The following is a 19,923-nucleotide window of genomic DNA, read 5'->3' as shown; positions in this document are numbered from 1 at the left end:
GTCTGAAGAAAAAAAAACATTTTACCATACAGGAAACATGTCTAGATACATGTTACTAATTCACAAAAAAACTAACACCTCTCCTATACCCATATACTAGTCAATTTGGCGATCCCTCTTGCCGTCTCACTGGCCAACGCCTGACCATCATGTGCTGTATATTTTAACTTAAATATACATAGTACTGACTCAATTTAGAACAGTGTTGAAACTGAAACAATAAGTTATATTTCAATATTCAACAAAATTTGTTTATACACTAATATAAAGGGAAATCAAATGAGGAATTAAATAACCCAGCTAATATCAGTAAATTAGCAAAATTGTTCTTGCGAAACATAAGACATTATGGGTCCTAAATAATTTGTCAGATGAAAAAAAAACGTTAAATTGCATCGATTAAGAAATTAAATTGGCGTTGTATTAAATTTTTATAAATTGCCAAATTTCAACTTCACACAGTTAACTCCCATATATAAATCAATGTTAAAACAAAGGCCTGCTAGGGGAATTAATTTAAAGTAAAATTGTCTAATTAATAAAATGTGTAAGCATATACGAAGAATACAATGAAAAACATTTAAATTGCTTTTCTTTTGTTAACATAATATAAATTCAAAATAGAAAGTGTATTTATTATTGCTTTTATTTAATTTTGGATATTACAAATGCACATGTTTTATTTTTAAACACTTTTAGAACAGTAGAACTACCTTTCGATAATTTAAATACCGAATACCAATTTCGATGTTTTCACTTTTTAAATAAGCTGTTACCTTTATATTGTCTTTACCTTGAATAATTTAAAGCTGTAGGCCAGGGGTCGGCAACCTGCCCCTCGCGAGCCGCATGTGGCGTTGATGTCAAGGTGCGGCTCTCGAGTTCGATGCACAAATATTAAAAGTTATATTATTTCATGTTCAGATCTCATTTAAAAAAAATACTGCGAACAGTGTTTCTTCCAGACTTTTTTCTCCCCGGCGGGGCACTTGAAATTTTCGGGGGGGGGGGGGGGGGGTTCAACATTTTTCGGGGGGGGGGGGGCGGACACTAATAAAAGTGTATGTTTACTATATAAAATCCATCTCGTTCGGGGGGGGGGGGGGGGAGGGGGGGGGGGCGGTAGATTTTCATTAAACGTGTAGTACAAAGGCCTGATCATTTTCTTTAATTAAACAATTTTAATTAAATTGAGAGACCCATTATAAACATCGTTAACTTCTGAAGTAGTTTAACGATACAATTGACTCAAACATTTCCAGATTTAACTCTAACGCTACACCTACATGAAGAATGTCCAGACTTGTTTATGTGAGTAATGTGTAAGCACATTATGGTTATATAATGTAAAAAAGACATAGTATTTTTGTTTGGTTATATAATAAATATACTGAATGGAAAGTTTACTTTTTTTTGCTTATATTAAAATCTAGATATTACATATGTAAATGTGATATTTTTAAACACTTTTAGAAACGTAGAACAACATTTAAATAATGTTAATACCGACTACTTATTTCTCATTAAAGAATTTTGCTAATTTTTACCCAATAGTTCGTACCTTTTATCTATCCACACGAACTTTGTGTTATTGATTGGCAAGATAAGACTACTATATATTACAGCTAGATAAGACAACTAGATAAGACAGCTATATAAGACAACTATATATTACAGCTAGATCAGACAACTAGATAAGACAACTATATAAGACTACTATATATTACAGCTAGATAAGACAACTAGATAACAGAATTAGATAAGACAACTAGAAAAGATAACTAAATACGACTACTAGATAAGACAACTAGATCAGACAACTAGATAAGACTAAATAGGACAACTATATATTACGACTAGATACAGTAGCGTAGCGAGGGGGGGGGGCGGGGGGGACATATGTCCCCGGGCGCCGACCTTAGGGGGGGGGCGCCAAATTGAAAGTTTGAGGGGGTGCAAATGAAAAGTCCGAGGGGGGTGCAAATCGAAAGTTTGAGGAGGGGGGTGCAAATGAAAAGTTCGAGGGGGGGGGGGGGGGGTGTAAATCGAAAATTTGCTCCCAAGGGGGCGCCAAATTGAAAGTATGCCCCCGGGCGCCGGGAAGGGTCGCTACGCCTCTGACTAGATAAGACAACTATATCAGATAACTAGATAAGATAACTAGATAAGAGAACTAGATATCACGACTAGATAAAACAACTAGATAAGACAACTATTTATTACAGCGAGTTAAGACAACTAGATAAGACAATTAGATAAGACAACTATATATTACAGCGAGTTAAGACAACTAGATAAGACAACTAGATAAGATAACTATGTATTACGACTAGATAAGACAACTAGATAAGACAACTATATATTACAGCGAGTTAAGACAACTAGATAAGATAACTATGTATTACGACTAGATAAGACAACTAGATAAGACAACTATATATTACAGCGAGTTAAGGCAACTAGATAAGACAACTAGATAAGATAACTATGTATTACGACTAGATAAGACAGCTACATCAAACAATTAGATCAGACTACTTGATAAAACAACATAACACCGAGTTCCATAAAATAGCCCGTAACATCACTTTAATTTAACTCCAAGCTTTACACTTACATCTGGTTTTAAATGGCCGGTTGGAAACAATTGGTTCCGATTAGTAATTTGCTGCTGTCTAGCTATTAACGACTATATGGTTAGGGTAAATTCGTCCAATACACGTGACGTCATTATATTTCATTTACTCAACTTTATGCTACGCGTGTTACCATAACAAACCACCTCTCCCCTTCCACTCCCCTCCCCCCCCCATTTTTGTGTCAAAGTTTGCGCTGACCGTGAGCCCTACGCACCTGACCAAGCTAGTACATTATACATACGCTGTTATTTAAATATCTAACTGTAAGGTAACTAATAAACTTGAGTTGTTTTTTTTAGTTGAACAAAAGAATATCTAGGCGTTGATACAAATTAATAACTATAACTTTTATAGCAACTGAAAGGACGCTTAGTAGTTCGTGGTTTTTGCAATTGCATGCGTTGATGTGTAGGTTGTAAAAGTTGCAAATGTCCGAATTAGTTAATTTTAATGGAATTCTTTTTGTTGGGTACAGATGAGGTCAGTCCACTTAGATGTGTAACGTTGCGACGTCCACGGTTGTGGCTTTGATTCAGCTGCCACTGAGCTAGCATCAACATCATTTGCTAGAGATAAGGATGGTAGGCGTTACCTCAATGTTGATGTTTATTATTACTTGCGATAGTTAAATCAATACATGTACGTACTTTGCACATGTTTTTATAACTTTCCACTGCTCTACCTAACACATAGCAGATTGCGGCCATTATATACATGTGTTGAATCGTTTATATTAAACTTACAATTACGTATAAAGAACCTAAAAAAAGTCGACAAATCAACGAGTGACATAATTATTGTAGACACATAACTTTTAATTAAGGCGTGTTATCTGATATCTCTTTAGGCAAAGCATTTTTTTTCTTTTTTTTTTGGTCTCAACCATGTAATGTGCAGCGTCATTTTACCTTAACAATAACAATTTGATAAGTACATGCATTTAAGATGGTTTAATCATACATAATATAATAAATCTAATTACAATATTTTGTAACATGCACATAAACATGTGTAATTAAATGGTGGTTAAACTATCTGAAAAGAGAAGGGTACTTCTTTTTTTTTTCTATTTCGGTGTAATTGGCGGGTTATGGGCTTATAAGGGTGCGCGGACCTTTGACCACAGAGGGGCTTTGACCATAACGGGGCTTTGACCATAATGGCTTTGACCATAACGGGGCTTTGACCATAGGTGGTTTGACCACAGGTGTTTTCTCAGCAGAGGGTCTGTGATCACAGGTGGTTTGTCAACGGGGGGGGGGGGGGTTCTTTGATCACAGGTGGTTTGTCAACGGGGGGGGGGGGTTCTTTGATCACAGGTGGTTTGTCCATTTCGGGCGTTTGATAACAAATATAGTAAGGTTTAATATTAAAAGTTGGGTAATGGGGGACAAGTAGTACTTCTTTGACAATACTGTTGGCATGCTGTTTTATCCTTTATATACGCTATGTATTTTCAAGTACATCTTCATTATTAATGTGTGAGCCTTTTTTTTATATTTCTCATATGGTCAAACCCCCTATGGTCAACGTACCTGTAGTCAAAGTTCCTATTGTGCTGTTTTTGCCTGGCAATTTCTAATGCGACTTCATTTTACGCTTGCACTAATGCTGTGTTTTCTTGAAGTATACTTCGTGTTCGATTAAGTCTCTGATGTTTGCAACTAGCTTCATGCCGACGAAGGAACTCCACATCTTTTTTGGTGTCTTCCGAATGACTCGTCTCAAAACGAAGTTAAAGTTTTGTAGGTTTCATACAGTGGCGTAGGCAGGGGGCGGTTAGGGGGGAGGGGGGGGGGGTGCAAATCGAAAGTTTGTCCCCGGGTAAAAATTGGACCCCCCCCCCTTGAGACGATCCTGGCTACGCCACTGGTTTCATAGACTGTTTTTCTCTATTAGTTTCCTGTGATGTTAGGAAAGCCGAATTTCAGATATTCTTTTAAATATCTGTTGTTGTTTTCTTCATTGCCAGGGTTTAGTCTACACGTTCGCAACCGCTCCCCCTCACGCAGCCGAAAAAGAGGGATCTTCGCATTGGGGTCGCGATCCCCAGCTTGGGAACCCATGTTAAAATGGTTTGATTATATTTAAAAACTATATATATATTTTTTTTTTTTTATATATACAATTGCTTTTGTTGGCTTATGTATGTAACGTTGTTTCAATATACAACATGTATTTTATAGAAAAATAAAAGCTATTTATTTAACGGGTATATGATATAAACTAGAAATAAAAATAAACTATATTTTTAAAATATCTTATAAACATTTTTAATTTTTTACTCCATCTAAAACTGTATACAATTTTAAAATAAACTTATTGATAATAGATTTAAATGCTGAATTTTGTGAGGGTTTTTTTTTTTGTTCTAATATATTTTTATTCTTATTTACTCCCTTGAAAAAAGATTTCATTTCTAACATTAACATGGGAGTTAATTAAGTGTAACATAAGTTTGGTAATTTATAAAACAGGGTCGATTTCATAATGTACATTCAATACACTTACTAACTAAGGCCCAGTGGTGGAACTACATTGACTCTAGAACCTTAAAACCATTTTAAAACTATAGAAAACACACTTAAATTATTATAAAGGAGCATACAAATGCTACTTGAATAATTTCAATCGTATATTTCTTATTTAAGGAAATAAAGTTATTAAAATTGGTTATTAGCTAATCTAATACTAGTTTATATATATATATATATATATATATATATATATATATATATATATATATATATATATATATATATATATATATATATATATATATATATATATATATATATATATATATATATATATATATACATATATATATATTAAAAGAGAAATATTTTATTTTTTACTCAATGTTTGAAGTGTTATAATGAAGGTGTCATTAGTAAATATAGTGGGGTGGGAGGGGGGGGGGGGGGTAATAGTGGAGTTTGGTCGATTAAGGGTTTTGTCGTACATGTCGAAACTGTAAGTGTATTGTCCGTCGGTTTTTCGTTGATTTCCCAGCGTGGTAACATCAAAGTCATTTGAGCTAAAACAAATTTCACGTGCCAACCCTTCCGTAATTGCGTGATAAAATGGACTTTTTGCTAATCAACGCTTTTAACTCTGAACAAGTGGTCCTATTTTTTTAAAATAGTATACGTTGATACTGGTCTTTCAAATACAAAGTATAATAGTTCAGTTGTATATAAGACATGTACATGTGTTCTTCAAAGTAAAAAATACGAGTAATGACATTTAATATTTTCCAACAAACTTTGAAAATAAAAACACAACGTGCAAGGGCAAAAGATAATATATAAACATAAATAACTATATTTTCGAAATGTATTTTAACAAATGTTACAAATAGTTTTATATAATTACAAACGACTTGTAATGCATATGTTCTACAGCAATTACATGACATGTTATATACATATTCACGTTTCCTTAATTTAGAAATCTTGACTTAACCGTGCCAGATTAAACGTTCAGAACATGTAATTAATATGTATTGATTGTCTTTACCTTATTTTTTATAAATTTATTTTAAACATTTTAAATTGTAATAATAATTTATTTCGTAGTTTTAAAGACAAGAACATAAATTGTATATATCTATCCGTATATATAATTCTCTTCTTGGAGACGTTAGAAAACACCAAGCTGTAAGCGCGCCGAGCTAAATGTTTACAATCGTAGAGCCGGGTTTAGTGACGCATATTAGGGGCAGATAATTTAGTTTGAAACTATTTTAAACTTAGGGTAGGTAACTAAGAGGAGGCTGCTTTCACGGAGGTGGGGGGGGGGGGGTTGGGGGAAAGGAGGGTTTTAGTGTTTTAAAGCAAATATTTTCAGTGACAGCATTGGTACTGTCGAGTTCACAAATTATGAATTACTGAATTACATTCTAAAATAAGATGTTATTGATATTTTCCAAAGTCGGCCAGCTTTTGTGCATGATGATCTGGCTGTTTATCACTTTCAGCTTTGGGACCTGCTCGTTCCGGTGTGTTGATCTCATCAAAGGTAGATATCCCCGACAAAACAAGACAGGAGCGAATACCACATTTTTTAGCAAACACTATGTCTGTGCTGATTATATCACCGGTCATCATACACCTGGATGGATCAAGGTTATGAACTTGCCTAAGTACTTCAAACATATTTGTCTCTGGTTTACCCATAAGGATTGGTGGTCTGTTAGCTGCTACAGTGACTGGCAAAACCATACAACCGGTTCCTGGTATACATATATTTTTCTCTTTGACTGGCAGTGACCCATCTTCATTGGTAGCCACATACAAGCAGTCAGGATTGGTCAGGTAACTTGCTGCCTTAATCATTTTCATGTAACTGATGTGGGGGTCAAATCCAACAACGATACATTTCACCTCACGATCTAATTTAATATCTCTCAGCCAATCTTCGTAACCATTCCCAACCAATGTATCGGGACCTGTCCCAGTGTAGTTAGTAGTATATTAGGTCGCTTTTGGTTAGTATTTTTGGCGGAGGTGGGGAGGGTGAGGAACAATGACATATAGTAAAATACTCGGGAGCAGGATGCGCGGGTGGCGCAAAGACATATAGCAAAATACTCCCAGCCTGGCGCATCGGGAGGGTAAGGGTGGGTGAGCAGGATGTGGGGGTGGCGCAAAGACATATAGTAAAATACTACGCCAACTGGGGTTGGCGGAGGTGGTGGGGAAGTAGGTCACCTTTTGGTGACCTTGTGACGTAATCATTGACCTTGTGACGTCATCATTGACCTTGTGACGTAATTAGTGACTTTGTGATGTAATCATTGACCTTGTGACGTCATCATTGACCTTGTGACGTAATTAGTGACTTTGTGATGTAATCATTGACCTAGTTACGTAATGTTAATGCGTTTTAATGAGTTTTAATGAGTTTTTTAAATTTTAATTAATTTTTTATTGACTAGTTACGTAATTTGATTATTTGTTTACTTTTTTAATTGTTTAATTTGTTGTTTACTTGTTGTTTAATTTAATTACTTTGTTTATATTGTGTAATTTTTATTAACGAGTTACGTAATTTGATTATTTGTTTACTTTTTAATTAATTTTTATTGAGTAGTTACGTAATTGGATTTTAATTTTTTTTTTTTTTTTTGAATTTTTAAATTTTTAATTTTATTTTATAATTAGTTAAATTATTATTAACTAGTTACGTAATTTGATTTTAATTACTTTGTTTATTTGTTTATTTAATATATTTCTTTTCTTTGTTGTTTAATTTGTTGGTTTGTTTATTTGCTTGTATGTATGTTTTAAATAAAAGACTAACACTAACGTGGACTTTGTATAGGGACCATTCAGCAACACAATGAACGTTACAAAAATAGAACATCCATTTAACCACATCTGTTACTTATCGATCCGCAATCCTTTGTTGACACACGCCGCGTAGTGATTAATGGATATTATATCGATCGCACCCACGGGACCATCACACCTAATTAAATTGGTTATGCTTCACCGCTTTTATGCGTTGTTCGCCGACCCGATCCCACCGGGGGTATGGTAATTAACGCAAAGCCAGCGTTAAGTGTGGGAACATCTGTTACCATGACACGCGCATCGTAGTGATTAATGGGTATTATATTGATCCAACCCACGGGACATCACAGCATGATGTCCCGCCTAATTACATTTATTATTATGCATCAGTGATTTTTCCCCGCTCGGTTTGATAGGTCATGATGATTAATGGCTTTTTTCCCTACTCGGTTGACGGGTTATGGTAATTAACAACGTACATTAAGTAGCTTTCCGCGAAGCACTTAGGTCATTATGCAACAGCTGTTGTGCGACAGCTGGTGGTGTAATTAGGTTGAGCAACCGGACATTACCTTGTTGGTTTTCTAGTACGCGTATGCTACACGTATATACACATTCACACACACATACACTAAATTAGAACAAAAATCTTCTTATATTTTATTTGTTTATTAACGTTTTTCCAATTCATCAAAGGCTTTTAAAATTTGATTTTAATTTTTTAAATTTTAAAATTTGATTTTAATTTTTTAAATTTTTAAATTTTTTAAAATTATTATTTTTAAATTTTATTTTTAATTGTTGTTTACTTGTTGTTTAATTTAATTACTTTGTATAATTTATTTGTTTGAAATTCATTTTAATTAGTTTGCTTTTAATTTCTTTGTTGTACGCCGTTTGAAATAAAAGACTAACACTAGCGTGTACTAGAAAGTGTCATTGTGTATAACATCCATTTAACCACAGCTGTTACTTATTAGCGACAGCTTGTACTTATCGATCCGCCCGTGATCCTCCCCGGCGCTCCCCGTGGTTGCTTAATAGCGGGCGGGCTCACTGAAGCGATCACAACAGGTAATTAATCGAAGCCATTAAGTCCCTCTACGCGTTAAGTGTGGCGACAGCTGGTGCTGTAATTACTCACGGCTCTCGGCTTTTTTCATTAGACTACAGCTGTACATGAACTATGTTCACATATCGTACGCCCGGTCATTCTTTGAGCAAATTAAAAAAATTTTGTTTCCACATGTCCTGCGAACCGTCCCTGGCTATGTATGAAAGATTAATGGTTGTAACTATTCGCTTATAGCGAGGGTCAGCGAAAACAAAAAATATATTTAAGGGTCGGAATTTTCTTTCAACCACCGTTAAGTCAGGTTTTGAGACGAAACGAAGTCTCGGTAGGTTCGTGTTTTTTAATGGGCGACAGGGCGACTTGGTGCGTTGGTACGTAGGTATGCGGGGTAGACATGTTTTTTACAAGTCTGGAAAAGTAATTACGTTTTTATGACCGTTCCGATTTTCTTTTGATCTGACCACCATTTGACCACACTGAGCCAGATAAATTTAACAATTGTCGCAGCGGGGTTTATTTTAAGTGCACCCCGTGCACGCTTGTTTACATTTTAAAAGACGTGTCGCGTGTCTTCCCCTTACGGCTTCCCTAATAGAGAAACGAGAGGAAAGACAACTGTTCTAAAATTAGAACAGCCTTGTCTACAGACACGAGTATCGTCCCTTGTGAAAAAATTCGCGTCAGAATCCTTAACTAAACAGTCAATTTCTTTAAAAAGTTAAAAAATAAGTTAGGAAGACAAGGGTTAACAAAATATATATCTTAGTCTTGCAGCAGATTACCTTCCCATGTTCGCTTTAGTATTACAGTTTTCATCAATCTTCTTTTTGACTTGAACTTCTTTAATTTTTAAGAAAGTTAACTTATACATAATACATTACGGCTAATGACAATTTTTTTATTTTTACCACTCAATGTATTTTCTTTTTCTATATCTTACATTGTCATCTTAATTTTTGATCACCTTAGGTGGTGGTAAGGTGGTAAGGTGGTGGTAAGGTGGTGGTAAGGTGGTGGTAAATTTGCTTAAGGTGGTGGTAAGGTGGTAAGGTGGTGGTAAGGTGGTGGTAAGGTGGTGGTAAGGTGGTGGTAAATTTGCTTAAGGTGGTGGTAAGGTGGTAAGGTGGTGGTAAGGTGGTGGTAAGGTGGTGGTAAGGTGGTGGTAAATTTGCTTAAGATTATAAACTTCAAGTTTTAAAAAACAACAACGTTATAGTACGTCGTGTCAAATGACACACCGTTTAAAATGTCTACATTTAAAGTTCACCAAAATAATGACGTAAAAACTAAATATGATATGACGTTAGCACACATAACATTCAATCTAATCACTCTAAAGTACAAATCAATAATTTTTATTGATTAAGGGGCTGGGTGAGTTATTTTTATCACTATTCGCCCTTCCCCTTCCCTTTGTCCGCAACCCCTTCCCCCTTCTCCCATCCAACCTTGCGTCATCACACTAACCTCAATACCAACCGCTAGATAAACAGACCGTACTACTACCCACACTATACCTATTCCATTTAAGAGACAAAGGCTGTATGACAATCCTACAGACAAATATTTATTCAACTAATATCACAACCCCCTAGAAACCACTCCAACAGACTGGGATACATAACTTGTAGACACCACTCCTCGTTGAATATCTCTTGCACCCTACCTACATCGACAACTTTGTCCGCCGCCCTCGCCCCCGTCCCTAGTATGAACTCAGTTACCAACAATTTCAAAACATGCATGTTCCGAGTTCAAAACCAACCTTCACCGACACTAGTATGAACTCGGCCCCTAACACTTCCAAAACATGCCTGTACTAACTTTGAAACCACCCTCGGTGAAAACTTCACCGACCCTACTATGGACTCTACACCTAGCGATTCCAAAACATGCAAGTTCCGAGTTCAAAACCAACCTTCACCGACACTAGTATGAACTCAGTTACCAACAATTTCAAAACATGCATGTTCCGAGTTCAAAACCAACCTTCACCGACACTAGTATGAATTCGGCCTCTAACACTTCCAAAACATGCCTGTACTAACTTTGAAACCACCCTCGGTGAAAACTTCACCGACCCTACTATGGACTCTACACCTAACGATTCCAAAACATGCAAGTTCCGAGTTCAAAACCAACCTTCACCGACACTAGTATGAACTCGGCTACCAACAATTCCAAAACTTGCATGTTCCGAGTTCAAAACCAACCTTCACCGACACTAGTATGAACTCGGCTACCAACAATTCCCAAACATGCATGTACCATCGTTCCAACCTGCCTCAGTGCTAACAAAATTCCCCGACCCTAGTATGAACTCGACTGCCATCAATTCCTAAACATCCATGTACCAACTTTGTAACCTGCCTCGGTGAAAACTTCACCGACCTTAGTTTAACTCACCCTAACATTTCCAATGATGCGTGTACGAACTTTGTAACCTGCCTCGGTGAAAACACCCCGTCCCTAGTATGAACTCGGTTACCAACAATTTCAAAACATGCATGTTCCGAGTTCAAAACCAAGCTTCACCGACACTAGTATGAACTCGGCTACCAACAATTCCTAAACATGCATGTACCAACTTTGCAACCTGCCTCGGTGTTAACAAAAACTCCTCTGACCCTAGTATGGACTCTACACCTACCGATTCCAAAACATGCATGTTCCGAGTTCAAAACCAACCTTCACCGACACTAGTATGAACTCGGCTACCAACAATTCCTAAACATGCATGTACCAACTTTGCAACCTGCCTCGGTGAAAACATCTCCGACCCTAGTATGAACTCAACTGCCAACAATTCCTAAACATGTCTGTCCCAACTTTGTAACCTGCCTCGGTGAAAACTTCACCGACCCTAGTATGGTCTCTCTACCTATCAATTCTAAAACGTGGATGTACCAACTTCGAAACAGCCCTCTGTGTTAACAAAATTCCCCCGACCCTACTATAGACTCGACCCCTAACAATTCCAAAACATGCATGGTCTAGCTTCCAACCTGCCTCGGTGAAAACGTCACCGAGTCGTGTATAAATTCTGTCCCAACCAACTCCAAACCTTCCCTGGGCACCCGAATAAAAATAACTCACCAACCAACTCCAAACCTTCCCTGGGCACCCGAATAAAAATAACTCACCCAGCCCCTTAATCAATAAAAATTATTGATTTGTACTTTAGAGTGATTAGATTGAATGATATGTATGCTAACGTCATATCATATTTAGTTTTTACGTCATTATTTTGGTGAACTTTAAATGTAGACATTTTAAACGGTGTGTCATTTGACACGACGTACTATAACGTTGTTGTTTTTTAAAACTTGAAGTTTATAATCTTAAGCAAATTTACCACCACCTTACCACCACCTTACCACCACCTTACCACCACCTTACCACCTTACCACCACCTTAAGCAAATTTACCACCACCTTACCACCACCTTACCACCACCTTACCACCACCTTACCACCTTACCACCACCTTAAGCAAATTTACCACAACCTTACCACCACCTTACCACCACCTTACCACCTTACCACCACCTAAGGTGATCAAAAATTAAGATGACAATGTAAGATATAGAAAAAGAAAATACATTGAGTGGTAAAAATAAAAAAAATTGTCATTAGCCGTAATGTATTATGTATAAGTTAACTTTCTTAAAAATTAAAGAAGTTCAAGTCAAAAAGAAGATTGATGAAAACTGTAATACTAAAGCGAACATGGGAAGGTAATCTGCTGCAAGACTAAGATATATATTTTGTTAACCCTTGTCTTCCTAACTTATTTTTTAACTTTTTAAAGAAATTGACTGTTTAGTTAAGGATTCTGACGCGAATTTTTTCACAAGGGACGATACTCGTGTCTGTAGACAAGGCTGTTCTAATTTTAGAACAGTTGTCTTTCCTCTCGTTTCTCTATTAGGGAAGCCGTAAGGGGAAGACACGCGACACGTCTTTTAAAATGTAAACAAGCGTGCACGGGGTGCACTTAAAATAAACCCCGCTGCGACAATTGTTAAATTTATCTGGCTCAGTGTGGTCAAATGGTGGTCAGATCAAAAGAAAATCGGAACGGTCATAAAAACGTAATTACTTTTCCAGACTTGTAAAAAACATGTCTACCCCGCATACCTACGTACCAACGCACCAAGTCGCCCTGTCGCCCATTAAAAAACACGAACCTACCGAGACTTCGTTTCGTCTCAAAACCTGACTTAACGGTGGTTGAAAGAAAATTCCGACCCTTAAATATATTTTTTGTTTTCGCTGACCCTCGCTATAAGCGAATAGTTACAACCATTAATCTTTCATACATAGCCAGGGACGGTTCGCAGGACATGTGGAAACAAAATTTTTTTAATTTGCTCAAAGAATGACCGGGCGTACGATATGTGAACATAGTTCATGTACAGCTGTAGTCTAATGAAAAAAGCCGAGAGCCGTGAGTAATTACAGCACCAGCTGTCGCCACACTTAACGCGTAGAGGGACTTAATGGCTTCGATTAATTACCTGTTGTGATCGCTTCAGTGAGCCCGCCCGCTATTAAGCAACCACGGGGAGCGCCGGGGAGGATCACGGGCGGATCGATAAGTACAAGCTGTCGCTAATAAGTAACAGCTGTGGTTAAATGGATGTTATACACAATGACACTTTCTAGTACACGCTAGTGTTAGTCTTTTATTTCAAACGGCGTACAACAAAGAAATTAAAAGCAAACTAATTAAAATGAATTTCAAACAAATAAATTATACAAAGTAATTAAATTAAACAACAAGTAAACAACAATTAAAAATAAAATTTAAAAATAATAATTTTAAAAAATTTAAAAATTTAAAAAATTAAAATCAAATTTTAAAATTTAAAAAATTAAAATCAAATTTTAAAAGCCTTTGATGAATTGGAAAAACGTTAATAAACAAATAAAATATAAGAAGATTTTTGTTCTAATTTAGTGTATGTGTGTGTGAATGTGTATATACGTGTAGCATACGCGTACTAGAAAACCAACAAGGTAATGTCCGGTTGCTCAACCTAATTACACCACCAGCTGTCGCACAACAGCTGTTGCATAATGACCTAAGTGCTTCGCGGAAAGCTACTTAATGTACGTTGTTAATTACCATAACCCGTCAACCGAGTAGGGAAAAAAGCCATTAATCATCATGACCTATCAAACCGAGCGGGGAAAAATCACTGATGCATAATAATAAATGTAATTAGGCGGGACATCATGCTGTGATGTCCCGTGGGTTGGATCAATATAATACCCATTAATCACTACGATGCGCGTGTCATGGTAACAGATGTTCCCACACTTAACGCTGGCTTTGCGTTAATTACCATACCCCCGGTGGGATCGGGTCGGCGAACAACGCATAAAAGCGGTGAAGCATAACCAATTTAATTAGGTGTGATGGTCCCGTGGGTGCGATCGATATAATATCCATTAATCACTACGCGGCGTGTGTCAACAAAGGATTGCGGATCGATAAGTAACAGATGTGGTTAAATGGATGTTCTATTTTTGTAACGTTCATTGTGTTGCTGAATGGTCCCTATACAAAGTCCACGTTAGTGTTAGTCTTTTATTTAAAACATACATACAAGCAAATAAACAAACCAACAAATTAAACAACAAAGAAAAGAAATATATTAAATAAACAAATAAACAAAGTAATTAAAATCAAATTACGTAACTAGTTAATAATAATTTAACTAATTATAAAATAAAATTAAAAATTTAAAAATTCAAAAAAAAAAAAAAAAATTAAAATCCAATTACGTAACTACTCAATAAAAATTAATTAAAAAGTAAACAAATAATCAAATTACGTAACTCGTTAATAAAAATTACACAATATAAACAAAGTAATTAAATTAAACAACAAGTAAACAACAAATTAAACAATTAAAAAAGTAAACAAATAATCAAATTACGTAACTAGTCAATAAAAAATTAATTAAAATTTAAAAAACTCATTAAAACTCATTAAAACGCATTAACATTACGTAACTAGGTCAATGATTACATCACAAAGTCACTAATTACGTCACAAGGTCAATGATGACGTCACAAGGTCAATGATTACATCACAAAGTCACTAATTACGTCACAAGGTCAATGATGACGTCACAAGGTCAATGATTACGTCACAAGGTCACCAAAAGGTGACCTACTTCCCCACCACCTCCGCCAACCCCAGTTGGCGTAGTATTTTACTATATGTCTTTGCGCCACCCCCACATCCTGCTCACCCACCCTTACCCTCCCGATGCGCCAGGCTGGGAGTATTTTGCTATATGTCTTTGCGCCACCCGCGCATCCTGCTCCCGAGTATTTTACTATATGTCATTGTTCCTCACCCTCCCCACCTCCGCCAAAAATACTAACCAAAAGCGACCTAATATACTACTGTAGTTAATTCCTGCATTTTGTAATTATTTCCCAATAGAATCATCTTTACCTATAAGATAAACTTTATCTTTGTACCCAATGGTATTAAGGTACTGTGCTGCAATAAAAGCTGTACAAACTATCTCATTCTCTTCCGCTGGAAATCCATATTCTTTACACTTTACCATATAATCAGCACCAGTTTTCGCACTGTTGTTTGTTACATAGAAAACTTTTTTTTACCCAGTTCTTTTAGCTTCAGTATTGTTTCTAAGCTTCCCTCAATTTTGGCAGTTCCATCCCACAACACTCCGTCACAATCAAACAAAAAATTATAGACAGAATTTATTATTTCTTTTTCTTTCTTTGCATCTATAAGTTGAGTCATTTTGGCTTGAAATCTAAACAGTTGAGGCCTAAATATTCTCATTAAACTTTAATTCTAAAACGAAAAAGACTACCGGTACGTAAGTACACATCCATAACAGATACTACACTTTGATCTTAGCCAAAAGGCCGAGAAGCGATATGTTTATGTTTATTTGTGTTTGTCAAAATCAAATTAAATTTTTAGAGAATACGATTGAAGTGGAAATGAACTTGAAAATTAGTGACTTTATTTACAGCCTTACCATATGTAGCGTATTAAAGGTTAACACATAAACAATGCGATACAAATTTTATGCGACAACGAGGATAATTACATACAATGTCTTAACTAAAATTAAACTACTTTTTTTTGCAAAATGAATTGATACAATTTGATTTTTATATTTGGTGTCTGTATGTTTTCAGGTTCAGATTCATATAATGAATGTACTTGTAAGTTGTTTCCCTTTTTAAACTATTTTATGAGAATGATTGTTCGATGTCATTTAATATGTGCTTAGCAGATGCGAAAAATATTTTTGAACAGAAGTAAAACCTTATTCTTTTTATTACGTTCTTGTTTTGTGTAACGTTTTTTCCACAAAATATCGACTTTTATGCTCGCGTGCGGAAAAGGGGTAGAGGGGGTGGGTGGGGTTCGGTTCATTGTGGATGGCCACATGTTGAATTTTCTATCAACAAAAAAAAGGATTACATTTAAAATAAACCAGGAGTGATCTCCCCCAAAACTTTCTCGAATATTCTTATATAAAACAACAGGGGATGGGAGATCTGGATATAGACATGATTTTTAATCCATTTTAAATACTTAAACTTTTGAAAATAGAATACAATCTCGTGGAAAAAGAATTGCACACCAAGTGAACGCCAAATAAAATGTGCATAAAAGTGCACAATAGTATTAGTACTTTAAAAATTTACATTAGTTTTTTTGAGAAATCGGAAATAGCGTACATTATTACTTCCAGCCAACGGACATTACTCAAAATTTGACAGAATACAATCTCGTGGAAAAAGAATTGCACACCAAGTGAACGCCAAATAAAATGTGCATAAAAGTGCACAATAGTATTAGTACTTTAAAAATTTACATTAGTTTTTTTGAGAAATCGGAAATAGCGTACATTATTACTTCCAGCCAACGGACATTACTCAAAATTTGACAGAAGGTAGAGAAAAACATCTTTTACTTACTTGTGAAATTTTATTTATCTATCTGAAATAGTACTCAAGATATAGGCTTTTGAAAAATTCGGTGTAGAAAAAGTACCACAACTGTTTATCGGAAATCGCTCAAAAGTTAATACTTATCTACGATTTTGATAAAATACTAATATATAAAATTTCATCAAACTAGCTGTACGGTACTCAAGTTATCGTGTTACCATACACACATACACAAACACAGACACATACAGACATACGGACAAGATTGCAAAAACTGTTTTTCCGACTCAGGGAGGTGTAAAGAGTCGAGATTTGCAAAAAAAAAAATCTCGATTTTTTTTATCGATTTTTATTTATTTATTTTTTTTGCACGATTGCAAGACTTTCTCTATACTTTGTATATATGAGAATGTAAAAAAACATTTAAAAATAAACCGGGAGTGATCTCCCCTAAACTTTCTCAATTATTCTTATATGAAACAACAGGGGATGGGAACTCGGGATATAGTTATGATTTTTAATCAATTTTAGATACTTAAACTTTTTAAAATAGAATAGAATCTGAAAGAAAAAAGAATTGCGCACCAAGCGAACGCCGAATAAAGATGTACTTAATAGTGCGGAATATTATTAGTACTTTATAAATTCACATGCGATTTTTGAGAAATCGGAAAGAGTGAAAATTACTACTTCCGGTCAACGGAAATCACTCAAAATTTTAAAAGAATGTAGAGAATTAGATCTTTTACTTACGTCTAAAATGTCATTTATCTATCTGAAATAGTACTCAAGTTATTGCTTTTGAAAAATTCAAAGTAGAAAAAAGTAGCACTTCCGGTTGTCGGAAATCGCTCAAGAGTTGATACGGATCTACGATTTTGATAAAATACTTATATATGAAATTGCATCTACCTAGGTGTAACGGTACTCAAGTTATCGTGTTTACACAAACACAGTCACACACACACACAGACACACAGACATACGGACAAGATTGCAAAATTATGTTTTTTCGTATCATTGTGGTGTAAAACGTCGAAATTTGTAAAAATGTCGTTTTTTTTTTGTTTTTTTTTTGCATGATTACAAGATTTTCTCTATACTTCGTATATACGATAAAGTAAAAATGGAAATTTTCCTTTTTTAGGTTTGGCCATAAATGTGTAGTGTCTAGTTGCCTGCCATAACAAACATGATTATATGGAAGAAAGAAGGGGTAAGAAAATTAGCAATAGATAGTTTATTTTACAATGACAGTAGAGTTTTCTTTTTTAATTGTGTATGCGTACGTCTTGTTCTGTGCGTCTTGCTTGAAGAAGTGGATTGTTTCGAAAAAAAAATTCACTTGTTTTGTTGAAGATGCGAATAGCTATAAATGACTTAATTTTGATAAATAAATAAAACATTGTGATGTATTTGTTTATATAAAGTGTGTGTGAGAGTGGCCTCCCCTTGTAGTGGTGTGCAAGCGAGGAAAGATGTGTGTGAACTCTAGTATGTAGGCAGTGTGTGGTATCGTCACTTTAGGGTAGCATGTAGTTTGTGGTTTTCGTTTCAATGTTCACTGTTTCTCTGTAGAAGTTACAAGATTATATTTAACTGTTATAAGTGAACTGTGGATTCTGTTTTTAATTTGTGGTGTGCCTGGTTCCAACATTAACTCGTCACCTGAGCATAACAACATTCGTTATGAAACCAATGCTACTATTAACATGAATTACTTCAGCATTATTATTTTAACAGGAATTACATGTACACAAAACCTGTTTTACAAACAACTGCATACGTTCTACGCATGTTTTACCCGGAATTACTTGTGCTATAAATGCATTTAGCCAACATATACACGTATAGCCTACTACATGTTTTTATGATTACAGTTAATGTTATGATGTGAGTTTGGATTAAAAACCAGACAGGTGAAATAAAAACATACATAGGTCATTTTATTTTCGTAATCCATTCAAATACAACGCTAGGTCGGGTGTCAACCGGTGCGGCACCTCATAGTCCCCCCACCCCGGTAAAAGCTCTAAAGTGTTCACATTTAATTCTTACGATGTAAATCTATGGTAGGTTGTTAATAAAGCTGGATGTAGCCTTGTTTCCTCGATAGAATGCATGTTTACGTCATGGTGTCACACAACCCCCACATTGGGATCGTCACTATGTACTTACAATACTTTTTGAATATAATTATACATCTATTGAACTGGCAAAAAAATATGCATTCTATTCATCTTGTCATTTTTTTTTAATACGTGTCATCCGGTGCGGTAAATCTTGGGATTTATAATGATTACTTATTATATGGTTTACTGAAATAGGTAATTTGCTAAAACGAGTGTACTGTAATACTTTCTTGAGTGAAAACATTACTGTATTTTTTAATCATCCAAGTGCTGATCTCTTTTTTTAGAGTAGTTTTTTAGAGTAATACACAGAAGTCAAAAGTTTGTAGGGCTCTATCCGAAATGGAAATCTAAACGTCTGAACATATTTGATCTAAGGACATTGTAGTTCCTAAGGTGTCGTGCTATTGGTTTACAATAGGCTGCAGATAACATCACATTTGTGGCGCTTGTAAACCCTTTTGAATGGGGGATTTAGCCTAGATCTTATAAAGTCAGTGGTTCCCAAACTTTTTCGAGTGTTACCCCCTTTTACAGAAAGTAAGTGACCCGCAACTTCCATGTAAATAAAAAGTCAAAATTTATAAGGAAGTTTATAAGGACTAAAGTATGATTTAATTGTAGATTATCAAAATGAATAAATCCTGATAACTGTTTTAATACCATGAGTAAAATGTTGTGCTATTAACTAGCCTCAACATTTGCAGTTTAGTTTTTGTTAACGCAAATCTCATGTCATTTTATCATTTAATTTATTTCTATATTTTGTTTTTAATTAGAAAAGTGTTGAAAATCTATTCTCGCAAAGATATGTAG

The 19,923-nt window shown here is 35.3% G+C and overlaps 2 pseudogenes; both read right to left on the bottom strand.

The window, feature by feature from the left end:
• Window positions 1–6,556: 6,556 nt before the first annotated feature.
• On the bottom strand, window positions 6,557–15,861 carry LOC131951420 (glycerol-3-phosphate phosphatase-like; annotated as a pseudogene).
• On the bottom strand, window positions 15,793–15,946 carry LOC131951428 (uncharacterized; annotated as a pseudogene).
• Between the last annotated feature and the right edge of the window lie 3,977 nt (window positions 15,947–19,923).

The sequence above is a fragment of the Physella acuta genome, unplaced genomic scaffold (genome assembly GCF_028476545.2).
Source record: "Physella acuta isolate Inbredline_101_S28 unplaced genomic scaffold, ASM2847654v3 ptg000812l, whole genome shotgun sequence".
NCBI classification, from domain to species: domain Eukaryota; kingdom Metazoa; phylum Mollusca; class Gastropoda; family Physidae; genus Physella; species Physella acuta.
Note: the sequence above shows the minus strand (reverse complement) of the source record. Positions and strands in the feature narration are given on the sequence as shown.